The sequence below is a fragment of the Leptonychotes weddellii genome, chromosome 3, assembly GCF_054177405.1.
Source record: "Leptonychotes weddellii isolate Sample4059 chromosome 3, ASM5417740v2, whole genome shotgun sequence".
Taxonomy (NCBI): domain Eukaryota; kingdom Metazoa; phylum Chordata; class Mammalia; order Carnivora; family Phocidae; genus Leptonychotes; species Leptonychotes weddellii.
Genome location: NC_138371.1, coordinates 92,198,301 through 92,209,368, shown reverse-complemented (window position 1 = coordinate 92,209,368; position 11,068 = coordinate 92,198,301). Strand labels below are relative to the sequence as shown.

At 44.1% G+C, this 11,068-nt stretch overlaps 1 long non-coding RNA gene across 1 annotated transcript in view; it reads left to right on the top strand.

The window, feature by feature from the left end:
* LOC145720576 (uncharacterized) overlaps positions 1–3,014 on the top strand; it is a 47,265-nt gene extending 44,251 nt beyond the window's left edge. The window contains exon 4 of the long non-coding RNA XR_014143643.1: positions 1,679–3,014. This is a non-coding gene — a long non-coding RNA (uncharacterized LOC145720576). The remainder of the gene's footprint in view (positions 1–1,678) is intronic.
* The last annotated feature ends 8,054 nt before the right edge of the window (positions 3,015–11,068 follow it).

The following is an 11,068-nucleotide window of genomic DNA, read 5'->3' as shown; positions in this document are numbered from 1 at the left end:
TGATCCTGGTGCTGGTGTAGGTGTTGGTGGTGGAGGAGATGATTCTGGTGTTGGTCTTGGTGGTGGAGGTGGTGGAGGTGGAGGAGATGGTCCTGGTGTTGGTCTTGGTGGTGGAGGTGGTGGAGGTGGAGGAGATGGTCCTGGTGTTGGTCTTGGTGGTGGAAGTAGTGGAGATGGTCCTGGTGTTGGTGGTGGAACTGGTGGAGATAGTCTTGGTGTTGGTGTTGGTGGTGGAAGTGAAGGAGATGATCCTGGTGCTGGTGTAGGTGTTGGTGGTGGAGGAGATGGTCCTGGTGTTGGTGTTGGTGGTGGAGGTGGAGGAGATGGTCCTGGTGTTGGTCTTGGTGGTGGAAGTAGTGGAGATGGTCCTGGTGCTGGTGGTGGAGGTGGAGGAGATGGTCCTGGTGCTGGTGTTGGTGGTAGAGGTGGTTTTGATGGTGGCATCGTGGTAGTGGTGGTGGTATTGGTAAGAGTGATGGCAGTAGGGAGGTGGCTATTAACCGTAAGCAAAGCAACCACAGCAAAAGGAAAAGAAGGGTCAGGAAAATTATGGTTTAGCCAGAAATAAAGTTAATAGATTGGAGGTGAAAAGGGAAAACTGGTGTTAGAAGAAAAGGAAGTGAGAAGTGTTTGTTCTACCTTCTATCACAACTGAGATATAAAATGGGCTGGGTTCTCAGCAGTCTAGCCAGTGGGAAGAGCTATAATAGTAATAATGTTGACTAATATTTATTGAGTGCTTATTATTGCCAGATGGTATTGCAAAGTACCTTAAATGAAGATCTCATTTGATTCTTATAGCAACTCATGAAATAGGCTTCTATTATTATTCACACTTACCAGATGAAGAAATGGAACCACAGAAAGGTTTAAGCCACTTGATCAATGTCGTCATGGTAGCAAGTGATGGAGCCAGGGTTCTGTGTACAGCTCAAGTTCTTCACCGTAGAGCTTTGGGGAATATGACAGTGAGCGAACTGTGTACACAAGGCTGACCAGCACCCAAGGTGGAAGGTAAAGAAGACCTCGTACTTGCACTTACTCTTGGTTTATAAAGACTCTGTCCTAAATATTGAGGTGAAGAGTCCAGGGAGAAGTCTGCAGCCTCAGTTCAACTCATGAGCCTTTAATCTTCAAGTGCACAGAGAACCAGCTCCTCATGCCTGCCTGTTTCTTGTACGTGCAGTGCTGTTCGTATGTGCAGAGCTGGTGCCTGGGTGTAGACATCTGTAATAAGAATGCGGTCTGAGAAAAAGTGTTAGCTACTTTCCATTTTCACAGTTTGAGCAACAGAGCATTTTTTAAAAAGAAATTTTGATGTCGCTGTTGATGTTTGTGGTCTGAGCTGTCCGTTGTTACCCACATTACTGGCCATCCGTTCTCAGGCCCCTTTTGGGGATGTCTGTGTGCAATTTCGTGGTTCTGCCCTTCTTTGCTGCAAACACTTCATCTGCCCCATCCGAGCAGGCTTGGTGATGGCCCTGACATGTTGGCTTTCACGCATGCTTTTATAATTATCTCCCCTTCCCCCGCCTTGCCATGAGCACATACGCACCCGATGTCTATTTTTGCTCCTCATCTCCTGTTTTTTGTTTGTGTGTGTGTGTGTGTGCGTGTCTTTGGTCTGCTGCTTTCATTAATAAACTCTTTCATGTTTTTATTGTCTTCTTGTTTTTAGAGGAAGGGTAGAAGAGCAGCTGCCTACCTTACCATCCTCGGGAGACACTTCTTACTCAGCACCAGTACATCCGTGGGCCCACAAGAAACTGAAGCTGGGTTTCGAGAATGTTGAGTGCCTGTGGCTGGAGTTGAAACAGTATTGTTAGCTTACTCTTCTACCTCACAGAGCATCCTTACAAAATGATTTTGTGTCATACAATGTCTCATAGAACGTCACTCTAACATACTCATCATGGAGAGAGAATTATGCATTTGATTCTTTAATCTTTTTGATTAATTAAATTAATGCATTAAATAAATAAATAAAACAAATGCATTAATAATCAATGATTTCAGAAGATTGACGTGTCCTGGCATTTATGCCACAGCCCAAGAAAATGGGAAATGTTCTCCTTTTAAAACTTTGCATTTTTTTTTTTAATGTAACGAAGGTAAAGTCACTGACTCACTTAGGCATTAATAAGAATGAGAGGAAAAAGAACACATGAAAAATAAAAATATGTTGGCACTTACCAGGCTACAGAAGTGACGATCTTTTTTCATCTTTTTTTTTTTTTTTGGCCAGTGTTTATAGGAAAGTCAATATTGAGGAATTTTTAGTATTAAAAAAGTCTTAAGATTATAAAGTTTCTAATAAAGTTTTTTTTATGTGGTAACAATACCATACAACATAGAACTTGTACTGTAACCTCAAGTTTAAGCTTTTTAGGGGAAATGGTTGTAGCGGAATGCCCAGAGAAGATTTGGAAAGCCAACAAATGTGGCGTTTGTCAGAACTGATTATAGACTGTTACCACTAGCATTGGAGTTTGGAGGTGGGAGTCATGAAACCTGCTGCTCTGTAGTCCAGAAAGATGTTAATGATGCTAACATTAACAATAGCTAGCTAATCTTCACATCTCCTGAAGTTTTATACATCGGTTAAAATTTGCAACACCATTGGATAAAATTGCATGATTTATAGAAGTACCATCACAATAAAAATTAGAAAGACACCTGTCAGAATTTAATAATCCCGTACCGGTCTTCAAGATCAAGATCAGCCACAGCATTCTGACTGATGAGGAAATTGACGTGATTGTGCCCATCGAATTGTGCTCAGACTTAAATTATGGAAGATGGCAATGTGTATTTACAGAAATGTGTCCATTTGCAAAGGGGTCTTGTTCAAGTTCAGGGAAATGTTTAATTTGGAGTGAACAGAGCAATAAAGTGAATTTTAAAATGACTTTTATTGAATTCAAAAACTGTGAGCTAAAAGCACTTGAGTTAAATTAAAAAGCAGTTTTGTTGAGTTAATGGTGAGCATAAAGAATTAAATCAATAAAAACCCTCTTGCCATTAAGTTCAAAAACAGTAAAAGCATTTTATTAACTGTGTTGTTTTAAATTCAACAATATATGTTCCCTCAATTTGCCAAGCTTTTTTTTGCTCCTGAATGTGGGCTTTAAAAATTGCTGGTATATATAAACACACATGTATCTAATCTAAACCATGAGCAAAACTGACCTTGGGCAGGCCATTTAACCACTCTGTTCAGTTTCATCACATGTGAATCAAGGACAGCTACGTGTGTTTCACATGTTGCTACATTTACGAAGATACTGGTGTCCCAACCAGTGAGGTGGGCCCACACTAAAGGCTTCCTATGCCCTTTATAATTTATAAAGCTATCACAGATAAGTGAAGGTGAATTCTCCATATGGCAAATATTAGGTCAAAACATGAAACTGCTGTTTTTGTAGGTCAAAGACAGTTGAATAGCAGCAATTTCATGTGGTTCAACCTAATATCGCCCTCTGGAATTTGTCCGTCTGTCCATCCCATCAGTCATTCAACAAATCAAGAGATTGCTCTTCCAGGTGCTGAATGATAAGTTATAAACCCAGAAAACATGGAAATGAAGACAGAATGAGAGACAGAGAGCCACAAAGTTTCAAATAAGCATATAAGTAAAAATCATGATAGGTGCCATCAAAGTAAGAACTTGGGATGACAAGGACAATGGAGGAAACCAAGGAAGGTGGCTCAGGGGCAGTGCCACTTAGGCTGCACCTGAGTGATGAGATGGAGTGAACCAGGTGAAGCACAGGGAAGGGCGCACAACAGAGGGAACAGCATGTGCGAAGCACGGAGGTGGGATGTAGGTGACTGTACCTCTACATGAGTCTATAAAGTCATGGTGAGAGTGCCGAGTTCCATTGCCCAGCTTGGAAACTGGATGCCCTCTCTTCCCAGCCCCATGGAATTGATGCCCAAATGAGATGGTCTGGCCAGCTTGCCTGCCCACCTGTGCCCATATGCTTGCAAGGGGCTGCCCATGGGGCCAAGCTCTACCAGCCTCTGGGAAATGATGCTGTTATTCTTATGAGCCCCTATTCAGAGTCTGGATTTTGAGCCTCGGGGCCCAGCCTGAAAATGAGGAAGTGACGGGTAGCTAAGCCTGTCCCATCAGTGGGAGCTTTGTATTCAACCGGACACTGTCCCTAACAGAACATTGTAAGAATACATCAACAAGAACACATGTTGTATATATTGAGTACTTACTGTGTGCCAGGCACCAACATACCTACTTTATTTAAACTTTTATTGCTCAATTATATCCAGTGAGCTAGGCATTATTATTACCCCATTTTATAGGTATGGAAACTAAGGTTCACAGAGGCTCAGTGACCTGCTCATGGTCTCACAGCAGGGAGGTGGTAGGGCTAGGCAGTTTGGTCTCATAGGCTCTGCCCTTAACCTCTCTGCTATGTTGACCTCCCCACCCTACCCCACCCCATGCTGTTACTGAGCATGTTGTGCTTTGGTTTTCTTCAAGGAATGTTACAGTCAAGCATGACCCTGTGAGTCAAAGGTTGGGTCTCTCATAATTGATGAAATTTGCTTGTTGAACTTATTTAAGAAAGAGGGGAATTCTCACATGAGAACATGGACCATGAAGGCTGCGGGTCCCAGCAGACTGGGAGAGCAAGCTCAGCTTCTTACTTTTGGTAGAGCTCCCAAGAATCAAGGGACCTGTGCATATTGTCCTGGCTGATGGTTAAGAAGGGCCTGTGGGAGCGCAAGAGCTGAGCAGGGAGCCATCCACGGAAGCACAGACCTTCTAGCTCCATGCTTCTCTGAGGGACCGCAGCCCAGTCTCTGCAAGGCACTAGAAGGAAGATTTGGCCACCTTGGGCCAGACTGATGAGGGGGGAGGCCATTGCAACAGGAACAGGCAATTCCAGGGAAAGGTGAATCCCAACTCCAGGGTCACCTTCTCCCCTGACGGCTTATCCTTTCCAATGCCAACCCACAGAGCCATGTTTTGGAGCTAACACTTTTCCTTGCCCTATTACAAGTGACTAAACTTATTTCATAATCCCCTGGGCAGAGCTCACAGGCTATGTTATCTCTGCTTCCTGGGGGCTGCCAAACAGGAAAAGATGCCCATGAAACCACTGGCGCCACAAGTGAAGAGGAGTGTCCTGCCATTCCAATAATCTCCCAAGTTCCTAGGCAGCGGGGAGGCCCGGTTCAGGCAGCAGGACTAAGGCACATCCTGCCCAGGCAGTTTTGGATGGGGGCCCTCCTGGGCTCTCCAGTGCATGGATCGATTTCAGGGCCCTGCATGGAATCGGTGCTGGGAAGGGAAGGACTGAAACACTGTGAAATGTGATAAAGCTGGTTGGGTTCATGGTGCCCATGCTTTGTGACACCTGCCTATCTCTTCCACTGATGTTGTTACACAACTGTCTGGGAATTCCCCCGCATCCTCATGTGTGCAACAGTGCCAACCTACCCCCAAGTGGGTGGGCATTGGGAGGGAGGGGTCCCACTGGCCTTCCTTCCCCCTCTTTGGCTGTGCAGAACTCCCACATCCACCAAATGACACGCCGGTGGGAAGGGTCAGCATGAAGCTAAATTGTTAATTTCAGGGACGCCATTAGCCTACCCTCCCTAAAATCCAGATCACAGCAGATGTTCCGCCCCGGGTCAGCCTCCCAGAAAACCCACGCAAATTTTAAAGCTCAGGAAAGGAAGTTGTCAAATTGCTCCAGGAATACTACTCAGTAGCCAAAAGGAAGCACCCACTCTTGGGCCAGTGTGGATGAGTCTCAGAAGCATTGTGCTAAGTGAAAGAAGCCAGGCTCAGATGACCACATGCCCTACGATTCCACTTATATGACATTCTGGAAAAGGCAAAGCAATCGAAAAGTAGTTTTCTGTATGTCACTTCTCTATGATTGCTCCATAACAAGCCATCCCAAGACCTAATGGCTTAAAACCATAACAGTTTGTCATTTCTCTCAATTTTGTGTGTTAGTTGGCCTCCGTTGGGTGCTTCTACTGTTCCATATAGTGTTGGCTAGGGTTACTCATATGGCTGCATTCAGCCAGGAGGTCATCTGGGTGCTCTGCTGGGGCTGGAATGTCCGAGATGACCTCAACCACATGTCTGGCGCCATGGTCTTGACTGTCCCCTGGGACACCTTAGTTCTTTTCCATAAGGACTGTCTTTGTCTCTCTCCATGTGTTCTCTCATCAGTCCGTAGTTAAGCCTGAGTGGCTGGCTTCCAAGGGAGAGAAACTGGAAGCTGCCAGGCCTCTGAAAAGCTGAGCCCAGAACTGGCAGGGTCCCCTCCACCACATTCTATTGGTTGAAGCAAGACACAGAACAGCCCAGACTCAAAAGAAGGGAAAACAGATGTTGTCTCTTGATTGGAGGAGCCCTGTGCACTTACGGGGATGGCAGAACTGCTGATGGCCATTTTGAAGACAATTTACCTACACTAGGTTCTTGCAAAGTGCAAGAGGACTCATCATTGTAAAGGATTACCCCCTGTACCTGCCAGAGCAATGAGCTCCTATGGCAGAACCTGTCTGATTTGCAACTTGGGATGTCACTGGAAAGCATTTCCCATTTGTTGAGATAGGATATAATGAAACAGGATCTCACAGCAAACATCCTTGGGAAGCACTGATCCCATACTTCCCATACACTGTGGAGTCTATAGTATCTATCCAAATACTTTATTTCAACTGGAAAGTCCCTTCTGCTTCATGTTTCTGCTCCTTGCCTAGAATACATCCTTCTCTCTCATTCCTTTGCTTCAGCTTGGCCCATTCTTCAAAGCCCACCCCAACTAGCCCACGGGGGTCTTACCAACCTCCCAAATCCATTGGTTCTCAGGATCATGGTGTCACAGAGCTTGAGAGCTGGAAAGCTTTTCTGAGCTTCTAGTCCAACTATTCCAAACCCTCCAAATATTGACATCTGAGGAGGGGCCTTGGCTGCATAAGGGTGATGGGTGGGTCCTATAAGCCAAGCTCTGTACTGGCCACTTCCATTTCAACTTAAAAGCTCCCTTATGTTCTGTTTTAATCTTGCTCTTCCAGGTAAAATATGATATAGTAATAAAAAAAGACTTCATGCTTAAAACAAAGTTGAAAACCACAGATCTAATCCAATTCCTTCTTTTTGTAAATCAGAATGACTGGTCTGCAGACCTGGAGTAAACTGCTCACTTTTAGATAAGTAGCCAGTGGTGGGTTCAGAACTCAGGTCTGACAACTGTCTGCCATTTCTAGATCATTCTGGATGAGGACAAGATCCATTCATTCAAAGAGTGAGAGTAAAGGTCTTGATACTGCTTTGCTTTGTCTTAAGAAATCTTCTATTTGACTGAGATCCCGCCTCTGCTTTGCTGGAATTTTCTGTGCTGCTGAAGAACGATTATTGCAGGATTATCTTGTGCTGCGGGACTGTCTCTAGAGCCTGCTGGGAGCTTGTTTTGCTAGCTCAGCTGTTTCTCGGCTTGCCCTGCCTGGATGATGTCAGCTGTGATGTTGTTTCACTCAAGAATCCTCCCTCCCGCTGCTCACTGCCTCGGAGTCTTTTGGTCCAGCTAGCGATGTCTTCATCTTCCCCCCGTTTTTCCTGTTCTCTTCACTTTTGATATCCTTGAGGCTGATGGTGTTTGTCAGGTCTGTCTTTAACTCTGGGGAAAGAGCTGGTGGAGCCATCTGTGGGTTTTGGAGAGCATCCCTGCTTGTAATTATTTTTCCTGGAGTCATCCTTGATGAGGCGAAGGCCCATTGTTACATTATTACCCGTTGTCGCCTGGGCTTTCCCATCATAGAGTGTGTCTTGTGGGGCAACAATAGCATGATGGGCCTCAGAAAAACAATAGTTGTTGACTTCTTCACAGACAGTTCAATGAAGAAGTTGGCTCCCAGGACGATGCTGGGTTTGGTCCCTCACATCATTTGGCTGCAGAGTTCCCTGCGGCAGGAGGAGGATTTTCGTCACTTCTCCTCCTCCCAAATGTCAAGGGGATGTCAGAAGCTGGGAGAAAATGGAGAATGGGCACTTTCTCCATACGAACAGAAAGTCCTTTGGCCAGAATAATGGGTAAAGAAAGATGAAATCATCATAAGCCCTCTAAAGCCTTAGTAATTTGGGCTAATCGTTGTGAAGGACCAGTGAGAATAATTGAAAGGGCTAAATCACATTAAATTCAGCTCAAGAGTTGGAAGAGAGTTGATGTTAACCGAGCACTAGACAAGGGGTTGAAAAACCAGCTTTTAATCCAAGCTTTGCCATCAACTCGCTGGCTGACTTTGGGTGGGATTCTTCCTTTCTTGGTATCTATACTTCCTCACATACAAAATGTGGAGTTTTAAACAAATCATCTCTGAAGACCCATCAACATTTCATAATCTAGCATTTGGAATATTTGTTAAATATCAACCCCAGGCAGGGCAGTGTTCTGGACCCTGCAGGGGCAGCAAAGGAATATATGACCAGAGCCAGTCTACACCATCAGCTTTTGGTGAAGACCTGCCACTGTGTTCAGTTCAAGCAGAACTGAAGCATCAGGCTAACAAATCATTGGCAAAAGGAATTGGCTTTATTCAAATAGAATGTTTGTAATTAGAACATTAATTGTTTAAATGTAAATGCTTGCTTATGAAGTGCTCAAAAGGACGCTTCTCCTAAATAGGTTGAGCAACCCTCTTGCAATTGTCCTTTGACGTTATTTAGCTCCTGTTTTTTTTCATAGATTATTCTTATGACTATTCATGTTTTATGCTCTGTCTCCTCCAGAAAGGACTTGAGGCAGTTTAAAGCTGAAAACACACATAAACCATGACAAAGAAAAATTTTAAAAGGATTAAAGAAAAGACAACACAAAGCAATTATAAGTTGGGGGGGATAGGCTTTTCAAATACCTGGAGGACTTGGTTTCTGCCCTTGATCCCCAGGTTAACTGCACTGTTTTGCTCTCAAAACACTAAGGTAGCCAAGAGGAATATGGAGTCCAGGGAGTATGGTCAAGGACCTACTATGTGCATGGTTCAGTAAGAAGCTGGATTCCTTCCTTTAAGGACAATTGGGAAGACAGGCCTGCAGACATCTTCTCAGGATACGATGTGCTTAGTGTACGTTTCTCAGTGATCTCCACATTATTTTTTTCAAGATTTTATTTATTTATTTGAAGGAGAGAGGGGGGCAGAGGAGCAGAGGAAGAGAGACAAGCAGACTCCTCTCTGAGCGTGGAGCCCGAGGCAGGGCTCGATCTTAGGACCCTGAGATCATGACCTGAGCCAAAACCAAGCGTCCTATGCTCAGCCGACTGAGCCACCCAGGTGCCCCAATCTCCACATTATTTTGATTGCGTACCTCCATCAGAAAAAGATGTGGGGCATGTACCCCCTTATTATATGTGTATTTATTTGTATATAAGTTATACATGTGAACTACGTATTAAGATCTTGTGTACATCATAAGACATACACAGAAAAGAAATAAAAATCTTTGAGATAAAAACCAACATATGGAGTTCTAACATTTCCTTCCCACATTCAAGTGGTGTGGCTTTATTTGGATGCAATGCTTCTAAGAACAATAGTTATTTAAATGTTAATAAATGGATGAATGCTTATAAAGTGCTGAAAGGGAATGTCTTCTGAGTATGTAAATCAACTCACTTGCAATTGCATTTACCCTTATAAGCTGTTCAGCAAATGTGGTCTTTTAAATAAATTCTTTTGGGCGGGGCAGCAGTTTCAGATTTATGGCAAAGTTGTAAAAATGTAAAGAGTTCCCGTATACCCTCCACCCAGTTTCCCCCAGTGCTAACATCTAACAAATGTCTTTTTTTCATAGATTGTTATCACTTTGAACACTCCCTGGGATATTTGCCGCCAAGCCCCTTTTGGGGACAGCTAGCCTTTTTCTATATTCTATATTTTAAAGTAAACACTTAAGTATTGAGTATAATATGCATACAGCAAAATGCAAAAATCTTGAGTGCATGCACATACAAACACACACACACACACACACACACACACACATACATACACCCAGCAAAGAGTAAATCCCCAGGCAGCGTACCTAGAGAGTATCCATGACAGCTAACAATGGCTTTCCCTGTGCCCCATGGTCCCAAGTGGAGCCTGGAAGATGAGCCTCCAGCTCTCTTGTTCACAGCTGGACCTCCAGAACCTAGAAAAAAGTCCAGCACAGAAGAGGCACTTAATAAATACCTAGTGACTGGGCGCCTGGGTGGCTCAGTTGGTTGAGCGACTGCCTTCGGCTCAGGTCATGATCCTGGAGTCCCGGGATTGAGTCCCACATCGGGCTCCCTGCTCAGCAGGGAGTCTGCTTATCCCCCTGACCCTCCCCCCTCTCATGCTCTCTGTCTCTCATTCTCTCTCTTGCAAATAAATAAAATCTTAAAAAGAAAAACAAAAAACCTAGTGACTGAGTCATTGAGGAAACAAAAATTTCTCCAAGTATCTTAAAAAGTAGAGAGGGGCCATCAATACCTTATTTTTTTCTGCTACGTGTTTAAATGAAAAAAAAAAAAAACAGAACAGGGTTTTCTCAGTCATAGAAAAAGGTGGAGATGAACGAAAGTTTTGCCATTTATGCAAGAAATTGCATGTTAGCTGGCACCATAGTTCCAACTTACTCCAGTGACGGTTTGGAGTTCTAAGTGTGTGCCCTGAGCAGGCGTGGGCCTGGCCCACCTCTCATCCTGGCTTAGGTACCGTGTGACCAGCATGTGTTTTTCCTGTTAAGGTTTAACTCACATGGGGAAGACTTGTCTGGCCCAAGCTGGTCTCTCCCTTTCCTGAACTCCACATAGAACTTTCCATCTCTACTGACTCTCATAATTGTATTGTCTTCTATCTCCCCTATGGATCTTGACTGTTTAGTGGGTGAGGCTGTGCTAAATTAATTAGTTTCGTGTGTGCAATCCTTGCATCGTCAACTAGATAATGAGCTCCTTGAGCATAGGCCGGTGCCTTCTCATTTCCTAGGTCTTGCAGATTTTAAAGCATGGCGATATCAAATTAAGATGGTGGAATTCTCAATTGTCATGCAGCTGTC